This window comes from Lactuca sativa, chromosome 3 (assembly GCF_002870075.4).
Source record: "Lactuca sativa cultivar Salinas chromosome 3, Lsat_Salinas_v11, whole genome shotgun sequence".
NCBI lineage: Eukaryota > Viridiplantae > Streptophyta > Magnoliopsida > Asterales > Asteraceae > Lactuca > Lactuca sativa.
This window is the reverse complement of record NC_056625.2, coordinates 217,215,469-217,234,942: the sequence shown is the minus strand read 5'-3', so window position 1 is coordinate 217,234,942 and position 19,474 is coordinate 217,215,469. Positions and strand designations below refer to the sequence as shown.

At 40.7% G+C, this 19,474-nt stretch overlaps 1 non-coding gene across 1 annotated transcript; it reads left to right on the top strand.

The window, feature by feature from the left end:
• Nucleotides 1-16,397: 16,397 nt before the first annotated feature.
• On the top strand, nucleotides 16,398-16,504 carry LOC111894966 (small nucleolar RNA R71). The gene has a single exon (XR_002851387.1). It is a non-coding gene; the product is annotated as a small nucleolar RNA R71 (small nucleolar RNA).
• The last annotated feature ends 2,970 nt before the right edge of the window (nucleotides 16,505-19,474 follow it).

The window sequence follows — 19,474 nt, the reverse complement described above, 5'->3', positions numbered from 1 at the left end:
ATTGAGCAACCCAAGCATACATAATCTAGAATTACAACTTTTCGATACCACTATGTAGCTCTTTTGAATTCTTCACTTCCTTCATAATTTGATATTTGATTTCTTTGAATTCACCACCTTTATTGTTTGATTTTTGGTATCTTCAACTTTTTGAATTTCATGGAATTTTTTATCTTTGAACTTCATACTTTAACTTTGATGCTCCAAAAATTCTTACAACTTTTCTTGCAATTCTCTCTCTTTTTTTAACAAACTTTTTTCACTCAATAAACCTACATGCTCAAGCAAGGGCGCTCAACCTCAACCTTTATTGGCTAACGATAATAATTTTCCTGGATACATTTCAGGTTTAGGCTGCTAAACATATTGCATCCTTCAGGCTGAGCGGGGTCGTGTTTTTGTCTCATGATTTCACTGGAATAAGGAAGCCACAAATGCACTAGAACGTGTATAGGCTCAACTAAACATTTGGGTTTTCATGCAATCATCAACACAATTCTAACATGGAATTCTAATTTGCTTTTACCAAAATTTTCTAATTTAAGTCCCTAAGTAATATTTTTGGTATGCAACAATTTTTAAAATTAGCCTAAATTAAGATTCTAAATTTTCTAATATGTGACCAACCCCCTTTCTAAATTTTCTAATATGTGACCAACCCCCTACCCCACACTTATTTTATGCAATGCCCTCATTGCATACTATGCAAATAATAAAAAATGCAAATATATAGAGGGAATTGGATCAAACTCCCCTGGGGTAGCAGTCGATAGGTTGATACTCTCTTCTTCAGCTCCTTCTTCTCTTGACTTTAGCCATGGGAACAGCTCATCCATGGCTTGGGTATCGTGTCTCGTGTGGTTGATAGCTCAAAATTTTCACGGAACAAGCTTCTTAGAAAATCTCCAGTGACAATTCTTGACAAAAAGTGGATAAATGATGCAATGATATTACTGAAAATAGCTCTGGAGTTTGAAAATTACCAGTCTACTCGGCGAGTATATGTTGACTTGGAACTATATCGTATAGTATCTCAGGTACTCGTCGACTAGAATTTGTGCACTTGGCGAGTAGGCGTTGTATTGCCAAAACTGATCCAGCTGATACTCCTTTCGACTCAGGTTTTTAAATTGGTAATTTCAATGACCCTCACTCTAATTCCTTCAGCAGCAACACTCTCCATTACTCTCGACTCTCACGAACGCAATCCTAAGGACAAGACTCCATACTTTTATTGAAAACCTCTCATTCCTTACTTGACCCTCACAATTTAGTGTGCTTCCTAATCTTCTATCCCAGAAAAATAAACACTAAAAGTGAAAGTAATAACCATCCCAACAAAAATAAAAATCATCCAAGTGTTTGACCATTGTTCAAAACATAACAAAACATCACAAAACATAAAACATAAAAGAAAATTCTTCATCCTTAATCTTCCATGTCAGCTCCTCCCGCGCCACTTCCTCCTTCTCCATCTCTTCTCCTCATCCTCTCGTCCCAACTCATAATGTATGGATATTCGGTACCGGGTCTTGGGGCAATGTTCATCTGTTGGAAGAGGTATTCAAGAGATTGATTATTATAATTCACCCCTTGTCCAATGTCATCCAAGTAGCGTCGGTACTCCAATTGGTTCCATCCATCATTGTCCTCTTCCACCGGAATAACCGGTGGGTCTTCTCGCACCCGCTCGCTACGTTGTCGGACCCGCCTTCCCGGCTCCCCGGGAATTGTCGGCTCGTCTTCATGCAGAATGGAGAATGAGTCACCAAACTTCTCGACTATCCGTGCCCTCCGATATAGTGCAGTGTTGAATGGTGGAGGGTGGATAACCGTGAGTACCCGAGCTTGCTGCAAATCTAGGATCCCATACGATTTCGCTAGCCTAGTTACAAACATGCCTCCATTGATTTTTGAGTTGACTTTTTCCTTAACCGCCCCTTCAACAAGTAATTTGGCAATACAATAGGGGAGGTTGCAAAAAGCGCCGGGAGTAATAATACTCCATAAATAGAAGATGTCAAGGGTTGGGACTTTGTCCCAATCCTTCCGCATGTTGATGGTGCTAGCCACAAAGCGGTGAATGAGGCAGTGGATTGGTGAGCGAATGTGGCCTTCCTGGGCGGTGGAAGGGATATACACCCGATTAGCGATCGTGTTCCACCATGTAGAGGCCACCACTGCCTCGGGAAGTTCCTTATGGCAGTTTTCCAGGAAAGTTTCAAAGTCTTCAGACATCATCGTGCTCTGGTCATAAATGCCTAGCCTCCAAGAAAACTCAGCAATGCTGCATTGTCGCAGCTCCCCACCCAAAGAAAAAGAAATTACGTTGGGGTTGTAATACTCACTACCACCTCAAAATGAGATGGTAGCAAAGTATTCCCAACACAGCTCGACGTATACAGGCACTTGTATCTTGAATAGTTGTAACCAACCATCACATGTGATGGTGGTATACCCCAAACTGCATTCCTTCACCAAGTAAGGTGTAAGCTCCTCCTCCAATCCCACATTTCCCAACCACCCCAAGTCAACTGCATTTGGTAAATGGATTTCCTTTTGTTTGAGCGCCTCTAATCTGTTTTTGGCCCTTGTTTGTGATGACTTGGAAGTGAGTTGTTGAAAAGAAAGCCATAGGATATCACTTTGGCTTCCCCCACGAGAAGACTGCCCCCTTCTGGCCATGATACCTACATAAAAACATCAAAAAAAACACAAACAAACAATACCCAGTAATTAAAAACGAAAAAAATCAAGTCTGAATAGTCATCTACTCGCCGAGTACACGACCTACTCGGGGAGTAGGATGAACATCGGGACTGTTTGGTGCCGGACCTGCATAGACTGTCCAAAAATCCAAATTTTTCACAGGGGTTTGTTGTAATGAGTTATCTAACCATAAATCTAAAAGAAATTCCTCCTAACATTACTTGATTCATGGCTAAATTAAAACCCTAGAAATTTAGGAAACCCCCAAATCCGAAATCAAGCAAAATCGGGGCAAATCTATGATAAAGATTGAACCTTTGATGAGTTTAAAGTGTAAAGATGTTACCTTTTTCCTTGAATGATGAAAACTAAGTGGAAAATTGAGGAGAATCGGAAGAAACCGCAAGAAATCGCAGGTTGCTTGAGAAATCGCTGTGCACGGCGAGTATGGGGGTTAAATGGGTGAAAACCCTCTTTTTTACAGATTTATATTTCATCCATGTAAAGTGGCTACTCGCCGAGTAGAAAGGTCCTACTCGCCGAGTATAAATGCCGTTACGCGTTTTATCGGGCTACTCGGGCAGGTACTCGCCGAGTATACGTGCCTACTCGGCGAGTAAACCTTGCAGATGGAAAAAATTGTGACAATTTTGAAAAATTAATGTATTTTCTCATGTTTTAAGCCATCCACCCCACACTCTAGGCATTGCTTGTCCTCAAGCAGTTATGTTCTTAAAAGTAGATGAAGAAAAGGAAAAAAAATAATGAAAATAAAGAAAAGGAAAGAAAATGCAAACTTGAAACTCGGGTTGCCTCCCGAGAAGCACTTCTTTTTAGGGAGTCATTAGCTGGACTCCTTCTCTTCTACGTGGTTGCAATCCCTTCCAGCAGCAGCAACTCTTCCATTCCTTCATTCCGGGGGATTCCTTCTTCATATGTTTTGACCCTATGACTATTTACCTTGAAAGGCGTGCCATCTCTTGACAATAGCTCTATAGCACCATGTGGAAACACCGTCTTCACTAGAAAAGGACCATCCCATCTTGACTTGAGTTTTCCCGAGAAAAGCTTTAGTCGTGAATTGAAGAGCAACACTTTTTGGCCTTCATGAATTTCTTTATCTTTAATCCTTTTGTCATGCCACATCTTGGTCTTCTGTTGATAAAGCCATGAAGTAGAGTATGCATCATTCCTTAGCTCCTCAAGAGCATTCATTTGAATCAACCGGTTTCTCTTTAGTTCCTCCATGTTGAAGTTACACCTCTTTAAAGCCCAAAACGCCTTATGCTCTAGCTCCACCGGTAAATGGCATTGCTTCCCATAAACTAACCTATATGGTGTAGTACCAATAGGTGTTTTGAAAGCTGTACGAAAAGCCCAAAGTGCATCATCTAGCTTATGCGACCATTCCTTGCGATTGCTCCCCACCGATTTCTCCAAAATTCGCTTTAAAGCTCGATTTGTCACTTCGGTTTGTCCACTAGTTTGTGGATGGTATGATGTGGAAAACTTATGGGTTACCCCATATTTCTTTAACACCTTTTCCAATTGGTCATTGGCAAAATGTGTGCCTCGGTCACTTATAAGGGCTTTCGGGACTCCAAATCGTGAAAATAATTTCTTTAAAAACCGCACCACCACCCAACCGTCATTTGTTGGTAATGCTTGTGCCTCCGCCCATTTGGATACATAATCCACCGCCACTAATATGTATTTGTTTCCTTTAGACATGGGAAATGGTCCCATGAAGTCGATTCCCCACACATCAAACACCTCGCACACTTGGATATTATGTTGTGGCATTTCATTTCGAGATGAAATGTTTCCCACTCTTTGACAAGCATCACATTCTTTGACAAATTGGGCTGCATCTTTAAAAATTGTGGGCCAATAGAACCCAATGTCAAAGATTTTCTTTGCCGTGTAGTGTGCTCCATGATGTCCACCCGTGGGCCCGCTATGACAGTGCTCTAATATTTTCAGGCTTTCCTTCCCGAATACGCATCTTCGTATGATCCCATCCGCACAGCTCCGGAAGAGGTATGGCTCGTCCCAAAAGTAATATTTTAATTCAGAAAAGAATTTCTTCTTTTGTTGACTGCTAAAATCTTTCGGGATGTATTTTGTAGCTAAATAATTAGCTATGTTTGTGAACCATGGCTCTTCTCCCACTGTCACCATAATGTACTCGTCCGGGAAGTCGTCTCCAACTTTATCTTCTTGCAATTGCAGGTTCTCAAGCCTTGACAAGTGGTCAGCTGCTACATTCTCCATTCCCTTCTTGTCTCGTATCTCTATGTCGACCTCTTGAAGAAGTACCACCCATCGTATCAGTCTTGGCTTGGCATCCTGTTTTGTAAACAAATACTTGATAGCCGAGTGGTCAGTAAAAACAGTAGTTTTGGATAAAACCAAGTAAGGGCGGAATTTGTCAAAGGCATACACCACAGCTAATAATTCCTTTTTAGTGGTGGTGTAATTCTCTTGGGCTGGATTTAGAGTCTTGCTAGCATAATATATGGGTCGAAAGTGTTTATCAACCCTTTTGACCAAGGACAGCTCCTAATGCAAAGTCACTAGCATCACACATAATCTCAAAGGGTAAGTTCCAATTTGGTGCAATAATGATCGGGGCATTAGTTAATTTTTCCTTTAAACATTCAAATGCCTCAAAACATTCTTTAGTAAAAGTAAATGGTGCATATTCTAGTAGTAACTGTGTTAGAGGTCTAGTTATTTTGGAAAAATCTTTTATGAAACGCCGGTAAAAACCCGCGTGTCCTAGAAAACTCCTAATGCCTTCACATTAGTTGGTGGGGGTAATTTGGCAATGGTGTCAATCTTTGCCCGATCCACTTCAATTCCCATTTTGGAAACCTTGTGGCCCAAAACTATACCCTCCTTGACCATAAAGTGACATATCTCTCAATTGAGGACCAAGTCGGTTTTTTCACACCTAGCAAGCATTAAGTCAAGATTTGTGAGACAATCATGGAAAGAAGATCCAAAAACGGAAAAGTCGTCCATAAAAACTTCCATGAATTTTTCCACCATATCGTGGAATATGGCTGTCATACACCTTTGAAAAGTCGTAGGTGCATTGCATAGCCCAAAAGGCATGCGTCTATAAGCAAAAGTCCCATTTGGGCAAGTGAATGTGGTCTTTTCTTGGTCCATTGGGTCTATGGGTATTTGAAAATAACCCGAGAATCCATCTAGAAAGCAATAGTAGCTATGGCCCGATAGTCTTTCTAACATTTGATCAATAAAAGGTAAGGGAAATGGTCTTTACGAGTGGCATCGTTTAGCTTTCGATAATCGATGCACACTCTCCAACCGGTTACCGTTCATGTCGGAATTAGCTCGTTCTTTTCGTTGGTTATGACCGTCATCCCTCCTTTCTTGGGCACCACTTGGACCGGACTCACCCATGGACTGTCGGAAATGGAATAGATAATTCCCACATCTAAGAGTTTGACCACTTCCTTCTTGACTACTTCTTGCATGTTTGGGTTTAACCTTCTTTGGTGCTGTACAACCGGCTTTGCTCCTTCTTCCAGATTGATCTTGTGGGAGCAATAAGATGGGCTTATTCCCTTGATGTCGGTGATGCTCCATGCTATGGCCCGCTTCCGCTTCTTCAACACTTGCACGAGCTCTTCCTTTTCGGAATTGGACAGGTCAGCGGCTATGATTACATGCTTTTGGTTGCCTTCTTCAAGGAAAGCATACTCCAAATGTTCTGGTAAAGTTTTGAGCTCCATTTTTTGGTTCTGACTGTTGGACTCGCCGAGTGCAGGTAGGGTACTCGGCGAGTTTGTGGCTGTATTCACGACTTCTTCCTTTTCTAGGGAGGAACTCGGCAAGTATATCGGTCCTACTCGGCGAGTAGGACTGTCAGTTTGCTTCACCAATTCTTCATAATCTGCTTCTGATGGGTTTTGAGCATTCTAACACTTCCTAAGTGTACATGCAACCCTAATAACCTTGGATCTATGTTTGTCTAATTATCATGCAAAGTTGGATTTCCAAGGTTATATTCCTATCTAGCATACATGGGGAACAATTTTAACTTGAATAATAGATAGAATAACTTACCTTGTTGTTGCTTGTGTTCCTTGAAACCTTGTGAGCCTAGCGCCCCAAGTGTGATGCCTCAAATGCTTCACACAACACCAAATGCTCTTGGAAAAACTTATGAGAGAATTCACACTTCTTGAAATTGGCCTAGCCCTCAAGTTTCTTAGTGTTAGCTTGTGTAGCCAATTTTGTGGAGAATGGGACTCTTATATAGTGTTGACACATCTAGGGTTACACCATGTAAACCCTAATGTGTCATGACTCTTCATTTCCATGACCCATGGGTTTGTAACTCCCATGGAGCATCCATGGAGCATCCTATGGGTAGAACCCAACTTGACAATCCATGGAGCTTCTTAGCCCACTATACAAGATATGGATGATTTACATAATCAACCCATATATTTAATTAGTTCTCTTTTGACCACTTAATTAATTCTAAATTAATTATTGATAAAACTAATCAAATAATATTATTAATATATTAGAACTTATAATATATTAATAATCTCTAAGTGTTATTTCTCTCATTTAGTCTATCCAATTGCATGGTGCCATGCAACCCAAATGGACCATGCCGGGTCGGGTCAAGTACATACCAGAAATAGTTATGGACTTAGACACCTTATCCAACAGTCTCCCACTTGGATAAGTCTAATAACTATTACTGCAAGTATGACTTCAGGAACCGATCGGCAATCGTAGCTCTTTTCAAGGTTTCTCGAAACTGAGAAGATGATGGTACGCCATTTAAGATAAGTGATCATATAATCCTCTGTTCTAGATATCATCCGGACAAATACATGGAACACTGTCTTGCTTATTGTCCAGCATTTGTTTCCCGATTTCCGATTTGTTTGACATAGAACTTAATTGAACACATCAACTTAGTTCTGACCGGGCCCGGTACATAGGTTAAAACAAAATCATCGAGGGGCCCAGATATCAGCTTCTAATCCAAGAAGGAACAGATAAACTTCGACTCATATGTTTGTTCTACCACTCATTGAATTACACACAAGAGCACGATTTATAACATCGAGTTACCAATGCGTTTTTTTCGTACAATCAATGCATAACCAACTTGTAAGTAACAAATCATATCTCTAGGTTTGAAGACTTATACGATATTATCGTCTCACGATCACTCGAGATAGAATTCCATGACGTGATTCCAGTGAGCGTGGGTTGTGTCCAATGCTCAGAACTTATGAGCACTCATGATTGTTGTAGCCTTGTCCAAGACCTCTACAACCAAACATGACAGTCTTGATTCATACCTACTTCCAACATATGACTGACTGTGGAGGTTTGAATAATATGTTATACCAAACAAAATTATTCTGGAAGTCAAAACATGCAAAAGAAATATAGTAAACGATTGACAAGAGATAGCAACACCTTACTCATAAATAAAACAATTTTTATTCATCATCAAATGTCAATTACACTTTACAAATTTCGAGGTTATCTAACTACTAAAACTAATATCATCCTTCAGCCCTATGCTCCGAGCATGCTGAAGATGCTTAACCCGAGTCAGTCCCTTTGTGAGGGGATCTGCCGGATTCTCATCTGATGATACCCTCTTTGCCACGAGGAGTCCTTCTTCGATCCGATGTCTGATGAAATGGTATTTTCTGTCGATGTGTCTAGATCTCCCGTGATCCCTTGGTTCCTTGGCTAAGGCAACAGCACTTTCACTATCACAGAAAATTTCCATTGGCTCTTTAATAGCTGGTACAACTCCAAGGTCTCCAATGAAGTTCTTCAGCCACATTGCCTCCTTTGCTGCCTCGCTAGCTGCAATATACTCTGATTCACAAGTAGAATCTGCCATTGTCTCTTGCTTGGAACTCTTCCAAGAAATTGCTCCTCCGTTTAGGGTAAAGACCCAGCCCGACTGAGAGCGGAAATTATCCCTATCAGTCTGGAAGCTAGCATCACTATACCCTACTACTCTCAAGTCATCACTCCCACCGAGGGTAAGGAGCCAGTCCTTAGTCCTTCGTAGGTACTTGAGGATATTCTTTACCGCAGTCCAGTGTGCCTTGCCAGGGTTCGCCTGATACCTGCTAACCATACTCAGGGCAAAGGCTACATCGGGTCGAGTACACGTCATAGCATACATGATCGATCCTACAGCCGAAGCATAAGGTGTTCGACTCATTTCTGCTATCTCATCCTCAGTGCTAGGGCTTTGTGTCTTACTCAATCTGGTGTTACTCTGGATGGGTAACTCTCCTTTCTTGGAATCCTGCATGCAGAATCTCTTCAGCACCTTATCCAAGTAGGTACTCTGACTAAGTCCAATTAGTCTTTTACTCCGATCTCTCAAGATCCTTATCCCTAAAATATAGGCAGCTTCACCAAGGTCCTTCATAGCGAAACACTTCCCAAGCCAGGACTTTACTTCCTGCAGGGTTGGAATGTCGTTTCCTATGAGTAGTATGTCATCCACATACAATACCAAAAAGCTAACTATACTCCCACTAGCCTTGACATACACACAAGATTCATCTTCACTCCTAGTAAAGCCAAATTCCTTGACCTTCTCATCAAAGCAAAGATTCCATCTGCGAGGTTCTTGCTTTAATCCATAAATGGATTTCTCGACACACTCTATTCGGGTACTCGTTGCTGACAAAACCTTCTGGCTGACTCATGTAAACATCTTCAGCCAACTTTCCATTAAGGAAAGCGGTTTTGACATCCATCTGCAATATTTCATAGTCATGAAATGCAGCTATGGCTAACAGAACCCGAATAGACTTAATCTTGGCTACCGGAGAAAAGGTCTCATCATAATCCACTCCAGGAATTTGAGAGAAGCCCTTTGCAACCAGTCTGGCCTTATAAGTGTGTACTTTACCATCCATGTCGGTCTTCTTCTTGAAGACCCATTTGCACCCTACTGTCTTACGACCTGGTACATTTTCAACCAAGTTCCAAACTTGATTGTCATACATGGATTGTATCTCGCTACCCATAGCCTCTTTCCATTTAGCAGACTCGGGGCCTGCCATGGCTTCCTCGTAGCTGTTAGGGTAATCTTGACTTACTAGTGTCCCATCACTAATAAGTGTCTCACCTTCTGCAGTAATATAGAATCCATAGTAATGCTCAGGTGCACTCCTAACTCTCGTGGAACGCCTCAGAGGTACAAGTTTGTCAATTGGCTCAACAGGAGTTTCCTCCTCAAGTTGAGGGCTAGAGTTTGAAGTTCCTTCACCACTTGAATCTTGAATTTCTTCAAGATCAATTTGCCTCCCACTGTCTCCTTGGCTTATAAACTCTCTTTCTCGAAAGACTCCTCTTCTTGCTACAAAGACCACATTGTCACTAGGTCTGTAGAAGAGGTAACCAAAGGATTGTTGTGGGTAACTGATGAAAATACACCTCTCGCTTCGAGGTTCGAGCTTATCATGAGTCTCGCGTCTCACGAAAGCCTCGCAACCCCAAATCTTGATGTGGTCTAGTTTAGGTAATTTACCAGTCCACATCTCGTGAGGAGTTTTGGCAACTTTCTTTGTAGGGACTAGATTAAGAATATGGGCGGCAGTCTCTAAGGCATACCCCCAGAATGAGATTGGTAGCGTAGCTCGACTCATCATGGAACGAACCATATCTAACAAGGTTCGATTACGCCTCTCAGCCACACCATTCAACTGTGGTGTCCTGGGAGGTGTCAATTGTGAGACAATCCCACATTCCCTAAGATAGTCGAGGAACTCTGAACTAAGATACTCACCACCACGATCGGATCGAAGCATCTTAATGTTCCTGCCCAATTGATTTTCGACTTCCTGTTTAAATTCCTTAAACCTCTCGAAAGTCTCTGACTTATGCTTGATCAAGTAGACATATCCATATCTACTGTAATCATCAGTAAAAGTCAAATAATAATGATTAGCATCCCTTGTGGCATGTTTGAATGGTCCACACACATCCGTGTGTATAAGGTCCAACAAACCTTCACCCCTTTCACACGAGCCTGTGAAGGGTGACTTTGTCATTTTTCCAAGTAAGCATGATTCGCAACTATCATCTGACTTAAGGTCAAACGACTCCAAGACTCCATCCTTTTGGAGTTGGCCTATGCGTTTCTTGCTTATATGTCCAAGACGACAATGCCATAATGATGCTTTATCCAAGTTATTATTAGTAGTAGAATCAATACACAAAACATTATTTCCTAAGTTATCTACAACAGACACAGCTTCATACACACCATCACAAGGTAATGCTTTAAAATAAAGAACATTATTAAAGAAAGCATCAATAGAACCAACTTCATTATTAAACGAAAAGGTAAACCCTTGTTTGTACAAAGCATGAAAGGAAATAATATTTCTTGCCATTCCTGGCGAGTAACAACATTTATTCAAATCTAAACTAAACCCACTACTTAGCGATAAAGTATAAACTCCAATCTTGGTGACAGGTAAAGCTTTCCTATTCCCCATGATCAAGTTTATTCTTCCTTGCTCCACATCCTCACTTCTTCTTAGTCCCTGTAAGTCACAACAAATATGAATACCACAACCGGTATCAACGACCCAAGATTTAGAATGGGGTGAGTTATTAGAAATGATAGTGTAAATACCTGCATGGTTGGGTTTGACTTTCCCATCCTTCACATCCTGCTGGTACTTTGGGCAGTTCCGCTTCCAATGAGCTTTTTCATGGCAATAGAAGCATTCAGCCTCTTTTGGGTCAGAAGAAGGAGTAATGAAACCTTTCTTGGTTCCACTTGAAGAAGAGCCATCAAGGGTCCGAGCCTTGGTACCCTTCGAAGATCTCTTTCTCTTCCTCCCTCGACTTTTCCCGATTGCCAAAACCGGAGTTGAGTTTAGAGTAGGAGTGATAGCAACCGACTTCCCCTTAAGACCTGTTATTACGGTCTTGAGAAGTCCCTGAAGTTTGCTGAGGGTGACTTCTTCCTTGTTCATGTGATATGTCATGTGGAATTGATCATAGCACGATGGTAAGGAGTGCAAAATGATATCTATTGCAAGATCCTCAGGGAAGTTCACATTGAGCTTCAGCAAACGATCCACATACCTTTGCATTTTCTGCATGTGGCTCGTGACGGATTCCCCGTCCTTCATCATGGTTGTTATCATGGAGCAGATGATTTCATACCTCTCTTGTCTTGCACTTTGATGGTATCTTTCCATCAAATCTTGGTGCATTTCATAAGGGTAGAAATCCTCATAAGACTTTTGGAGTTCCGCTGTCATCGTGGCCATCATGATGCAAGCCACTTTCGTAGCATCCCTTTCATGTGCCCGAAAGTCAGCGATCTCCTGAGGAGTTGTAGTGGTCTCATCAATCTCCTTAAGCTCCTTGTCAAGGACATATTCTTTGTCCTCGTAGCGGGTAATCATTCTGATGTTTCTGATCCACTCATTGAAGTTGGATCCATCAAAGGTGACTTTCCCACACAAGTTCATAAGGGTAAAGGAGCCATTAGGATTAGAGCCAGAAGCATTGTTGAAAGACATCTGAAGAAAAGAGAACAAGATTAGTTTAGATATAAGAGACTCCTTAATAAAATACCCAAATGTAATATTAAGGCTAGGATCCAATCACAATATAATATAACTTAGAAGAGGTATGCCGTAATCTAAGCTATATCATATTTGAAAGGTAGGTGAATGACGATTCACCAATTCCCACCACGAAAACCGCAATATTTAAGTATTAGGTTTTTGAATGGTTCTTAGAAATTCCTAGATTCTTTGAGATTCAATGAACTTTTCAAAGGCATGTTTCAATCTCGAGTGTGCTCTCCAAGTTTTGTGACTGGGATACCGAGGATCACAAAACGAGGTGTGAAGTAACCATGCAAATCACTTGGTACCCTTAAAGTTTATCACTCAATCGATGTGCCGGTAAGCCACACACGCTCCATCGATACTATAATAAACCCTAAGTTACCCTTTACCTACCTTGTTAAGTCCAAGTTAGTGTGTCGGTTAACCACACACGCTCCACCAACGACCTAATCAAAGTGTAAAGTGTAATTTCATGGAATAGCACCTTATTCACATTTTTCCTAAAGTAACTAAGATTGGGAATTTAATAAAACATTTAGTTACTTTATAATATTCATCATACTTTGAATGAGAATTTGTAAGTCCTTGTCTTACCCGTTCGGCTAACGACCCTCCACCGGTCAAGCAAGCGGTGGGTGAGAGTGGACACCCATTAAGTCACCATTTTATAGGCAACAACCTTATACCCACCTTATAGACCGGCTTCGTGAATGAGGCGTACTAGCGGTAAGACGACTTTGTTCTTATACATATATATATATATATATATATATATATATATATATATATATAATTATTAAATCATAATAATATACGTATAAGGGTTGAATTTTAACTTTTAAAATTCTAAGGGTTGGAACTAAAGTTTTAACTTAACTTTACTTGTTCCAAAACTTGAGGGCAAGTTTTGTAAACTTTCAAAACTTTTCATTTCTTGTAACTTATGAGTTTAATAGAGTAATAAAATGAGGACCTTTCATTTTTCTTAACTCTTGTGTTATTTTAATGGTTTTTTAATCCAAGAGACTTTTGGTTTTCCATAACTTGAGGACAAGTTATGGACTCCATTAAAACACATTATGATCAAGAATTAAACTACCACATAGGTTACAAATAATTCCTATGATCATCTAAACATCATAAGAACAAGAATATGAATATGAACATGAACACCTTCAAGAATCAAAATCACATTTAATCTTTGTAATTTTGATAACTAGTTGTTGTAAATGAGTTAGAAAAGACATTACACCTTCTAAACAAGTTTTCAAGTACCAAAACAATTTAGGGTAATGTTTCTAATCCATTTCCAGCAACTGAAATCGAAATTCTGCACTCTGTCGACCCTACTCGCCGAGTGCATAAACCTACTCGCCGAGTAGGTTGAAGATACAAGTGAACTCGGCGAGTCCTCCCCATGGACTCAGCGAGTCCATCAGTCAGACAGCAAGATTTCGACTTTTTTTCAACTTTTAAGCACAAATAACAAACAAACAAACCTGGCTCTGATACCACTGATGGGTTTTGAGCATTCTAACACTTCCTAAGTGTACATGCAACCCTAATAACCTTGGATCTATGTTTGTCTAATTATCATGCAAAGTTGGATTTCCAAGGTTATATTCCTATCTAGCATACATGGGGAACAATTTTAACTTGAATAATAGATAGAATAACTTACCTTGTTGTTGCTTGTGTTCCTTGAAACCTTGTGAGCCTAGCACCCAAAGTGTGATGCCTCAAATGCTTCACACAACACCAAATGCTCTTGGAAAAACTTATGAGAGAATTCACACTTCTTGAAATTGGCCTAGCCCTCAAGTTTCTTAGTGTTAGCTTGTGTAGCCAATTTTGTGGAGAATGGGACTCTTATATAATGTTGACACATCTAGGGTTACACCATGTAAACCCTAATGTGTCATGACTCTTCATTTCCATGACCCATGGGTTTGTAACTCCCATGGAGCATCCATGGAGCATCCTATGGGTAGAACCCAACTTGACAATCCATGGAGCTTCTTAGCCCACTATACAAGATATGGATGATTTACATAATCAACCCATATATTTAATTAGTTCTCTTTTGACCACTTAATTAATTCTAAATTAATTATTGATCAAACTAATCAAATAATATTATTAATATATTAGAACTTATAATATATTAATAATCTCCAAGTGTTATTTCTCTCATTTAGTCTATCCAATTGCATGGTGCCATGCAACCCAAATGGACCATGCCGGGTCGGGTCAAGTACATACCAGAAATAGTTATGGACTTAGACACCTTATCCAACAGCTTCTTCCAGCAGTCTTTCAATTTCCATTAAGTCTTTTTCTGGATCAAATTCTTCATCATCAGTTGTGAACTTGCTAGAATCTTCAGTTATGCATTCCTCCAATAATTCGTCAAGCGTATCAATTGAGAATGCCGTGTCGTCACTATTACTTGAATACTTCATAGCTTGGTCTACCCCAAATGTGACTGAATCTTCTCCTACCCGCAAGGTGAGCTTCGAGTCCCTCATGTCTACTATAGCACTTTCCGTGTTGAGGAAGGGCCTTCCAAGGATGATTGGTACTTGTGGATCCGCCTCCATGTCTAGAATGATAAAATCAGCGGGAAAGACAAATTTGTCCACCTTAACTAGTATGTCTTCGCATATGCCTCTTGGGAAGGTGACTGTCTTGTTTGCCAAATGAATTTCCATGCAAATTGGCCTAGGTTCCGGGAGATCCAGCTTCTTAAAGAATGAGTATGGCATTAGGTTCACACTTGCTCCCGAATCGGCTAAGGCATGAATGGTGGCCAAGTTGCCAAATTGGCAAGGTAAAGTCAAACTCCCCGGATCACCTTTCTTCTTTGGTAGCTTATTTAGCATAGCAGCTGAGCAGTTTTCATTGACTACTACCTTCTTCACTTCTTCCATCTTCCTTCTATTAGTGAGAAGTTCCTTAAGGAACTTTTCATATTTGGGCATTTGCATGACGGCTTCAATGAAGGGTATGTTGATTTGAAGAGTCTTGATATGATCTAGAAACTTCTGATACTCCTCTTCCTGCTTCTCCTTCTTAGCTCGGGCTGGGTATGGCATTGGAGGCTGGTAAATCTTTTCAGGGACCTGCTCGTTGGGAATTGGTGGTGTACTCGCCGAGTCCATACGTCGTACTCGGCGAGTAGGGCTGTCAGATTGTATGTTTTGGTTTTCTGCTTGCTTTTCTGCCTCCTCCTTCCGTGATTCCTTGGATAACTCAGTCTGAATAGGTGCCAGGGGAGTGATTATCTTCCCACTTCTTGTTGTGACTATGTTTATGTGCGCGCCTCGTGGGTTATTTTTTGTTTTGCTAGGAAGTTCGCTCGGTGACCTTTGGTTGATTTGTTGAGCAAGTTGCCCAAGCTGCGTTTCTATATTGTGGATAGATGCTTGTTGGTTCCTAAGCATGGTCCTTGTTTCTTGAATTGTAGCATCATGATCACTATTTCTTTTTTCTGAAGCAGCTACAAATTTGGTGAGCATTTCTTCCAAGCTTGGCTTCCTCTCTTGCACCGGCTCCTCCTTTTGGTAGAACCCTCTCCCTTTTTTCCTGAACCTTTCCTCCTTGGCTTTTTTGTACTCTTCATAAGGGAGCCACTCTTTCTTTTGTTTGCACCAGTCTTCATCATATCGGTCTCCACTTGAGTAACATGCTTGCACCTTCTTGTTGCCATTCTCATCTAAATCACAGTCTCTAGTGAGGTGAGGCCCATTGCTGTTTTCACAGCCCACCCGAATAGCATGGATCGTTTGATCCATTTTATCCATCCTCCTATCCATGGTTTTTAGCATAGCCATGACCGCGGATAAGTCTTCAGTAGCTGCATAAGCGGCTCCCCTAGTGACATCATGTCTTGGGTTGTGATATTCTCTAGAGTGTTTAGAGAATTCTTCAATCAATTCTTTGATCACCGAGGGCGGCTTCTTTGTGAGCGGGCCTTGCGAGTCTAGTAACTGCCTGGTTGTGACATTGACTCCATCATAGAATATGGAGACTTCTTGCTAGCTGTTTAGGTCATGGTGTGGGCAGATTCTTAGCAAGCTCTTGTACCTCTCCCATGCTTCATATAGGGATTGTCCAACTTGTTGTTCAAAGTTAGCAATGGCCTTCTTCAACTTGGCTATCTTGGAAGGTGGGAAAAAGTGATCAATGAATTCTTCTTTCATCTTGGCCCAAGTGGTGTCTGATCCGGGGGGAGGTGACTTGAGCTAGTCTTTTGCAGCACCTTTGAATGTCACCGGAAGCATACGAAGTAGCTGAGTCTCGCGGGGCACATTTGGAACATTGAAGTAATCAGCTACATCATTGACTTCGTCTAAATGCTTGTAGGCATCTTCATGGTCTTTTCCATAAAACGGTATTTCTTTAAGTAAAGCTAGGATATGACCCTTTAGCTCGAAAGTAGCAGTCGCGGGAATTGCGGGTTGCACAAGTCCCGGGCCAGTTTCGTCGCGCATCCTCTTCTTCCATTCTCCCATGGGGATTTCATCAATGTTAGCCATTGTGATAGCTAACTCTTCCTCGGAATCGGTTTCATGCTCGTATGTAGGCTCCTCTTCTTCCTCGGTCTCGTACTCGATATCTTCTTGAGTTGGGTCTTCGATTGCCAAAGAGGCATTGGATGCTCTTGATTTGCTGCTCTTGTTTTTCCCAAAAACAGTTTTCAAATTGGACAAAGGTGACTTCTTTGGTGTACTCGAGCTCTACACGTCCTTTCCTTTGTTCCTTTTCAATGCGGATTCGGGATCTTCAAACGGGGGTACCAGCGGGGTGTTTGATCCTCTGGTCATGAAAGTCCTGAAATAAACAAGATAAAAACGTAAAAGGAACAAAAAAAGTGTACTAAAAAATCGAAAATTAATCTGCCAAATACGCTTGTACTCGCCGAGTAGGTGCGACTGCACTCGACGAGTATCAGTGTCATTTTGAAAAAATTTTAAACATAATTTTAAAACTAAAACAGATGCTAAAACCTAATTTCTAACTACTAAATTGCAATAAATTAACTTTGTGCCAGTAAACTTACACAAAGGATCGAAAAAATTACGGATTAGATTAATTATTTAGAACCGTTCCCCGGTAACGGCGCCAAAAACTTGATGTGTGTAAATGCACTTGTTTTATTCCTACTTTTTATTAATAAATTTAGCACACAAAGGCAGTGAACCTGTCTTTTACTGGTATAGTTTAGTAAGTAAGGTATCGAACTCAGGGAACGGAAAATTAAACTAATGGCTAATTTTAACTAAGCAATTAATGAAAGTAAAAGGTTTTTCTTCTAGTTTTACAAGACTAGAAACTTAATCACACCATAAAACACTTAATTAACTAAATAACTAAAGCAAACAACTAATTCACCAAATTTGATAAAGATGTTTCTATTTAGGTTCAACCAATTCACTCCTATGGTTATTTTGTATTTATGATAGATTAATTGTTATTGGCTACCAATTATAGTGGTTAGGTTCATGTTCATTACTCCTTACCCTTAGACAATTAATTAATTCAAGTAGTGATCAAGTGTTTAAGCTAATTAATTCCCTAGATTAATAATTTGGATTAAATAAGATTTGTAGTGGTTAATCAATTTAGTGGTTCAATTAACCTCTTGTTTGATGCTTTCTCAAACAAGCTCACACATTAATCTAACTATTGTCTCATTAATCTTAGTTTCATAATCATTATTCCTAAGCATATGATTTAGTGTTCACATAGACATATGAGGTTAACAACTAAGATATGTTCATGCAGCTTAATTGTCTTCCAATTAATAGAAAATAATTGTGATTAATGCATAAGGTTCTTTAACAAACTTAATTTAATAGATCACCAATAAACAATTAACCAAAAGCTAAGAATTAAACCATAGGAGTTCCTTGGTATTCCCCAAACAGAAACAAAAATGTATTTAGCTCATAGTTGCAGTAAAAACAAACACAAAAACAAGTTTAGCAAGATTAAACATACTCAATTCCTAAAGCTAAGTGGAATGATTAACCTAGTTGCTTCAATTCTTCAAAAGGTTGAAGATTAGAATTCCTCAGCGTCTTCAAGGGTTCTCAATCGCAGCTGGATCTTCAAAAAATGCCAGAAAAGTAGTCTCATCGGATAAAGGCTCGGTTTTTATAGCTATCTCAAAACAGGGTGTACTCGGCGAGTAGCAGACCCAACTCGCCGAGTAGCCTCGTAGTTATCCGTCTTAAATCAGGAGTCGTGGCTATCTTCTGGAATATTCCGATGGACTCGCCGAGTAGGCTCGTGTACTCGCCGAGTAGGTAAGCTTTTGTCCCTCAATCTTCATTCTTTGGTCTCTAATTGCTTCCCCTTGTTCCCTTTCATTCCCAAGCATGTCTTTTGGACTGAAAACAAAATTTAAACAATATTTACCTTTTGTCCATATTATTCACATAATTAGTTAAAAATGAATAAAAATGTATCCTAAATAACTAACTAATTATGCACATATCAAGGGGCAGTACAATCCCTGCTGAATTACCCCATCTTGACGCACTTGTAGCAGCCCGACGATCCCAATCTACACGCCCCCTCATGTGGACTACCACATTTCCTGCAGCGGCCCGGTCTTGACTGGCCTTTCGGCCTACCATCTGATCCCGTGGGCTTCTTCCCCAAAGCCCAGTCGTCTGACCCTCCTCTATCTTCCTCTTCCGAACATGCTCCAGATCGATCTCCCTCTCCCTTGCCCTGGCAATCATGGAATCCAGGGTAGGGCAAGCTGAAAAACTAACATGCTCCCGAATGTCGGCTCGCAGCATGTCATGACAGTGGGTCCTTCTCATATCCTCATCCCCCGCATACTGGGGCACCAGCAACATCCTCTCTCGGAACTTGGCGGTGATCTCCGCCACAGTCTCCGTAGTTTGTCTCATGTCCAAAAACTCCCTGGCCAGCTGTTGAAGCTCTACAGCTTGCGCAAACTCTCCTCGGAACCGGGTCATAAAATTCGAGCATGTCATAGCCTCAACATCCGAGGCTCCCAGAGAGTCACCAACCAACTCCCACCAATCCCTAGCCTGGTCTTTCAAACACCCTGCTGCAAATTGTACCTTCGAACCCTCAGGCAAGAA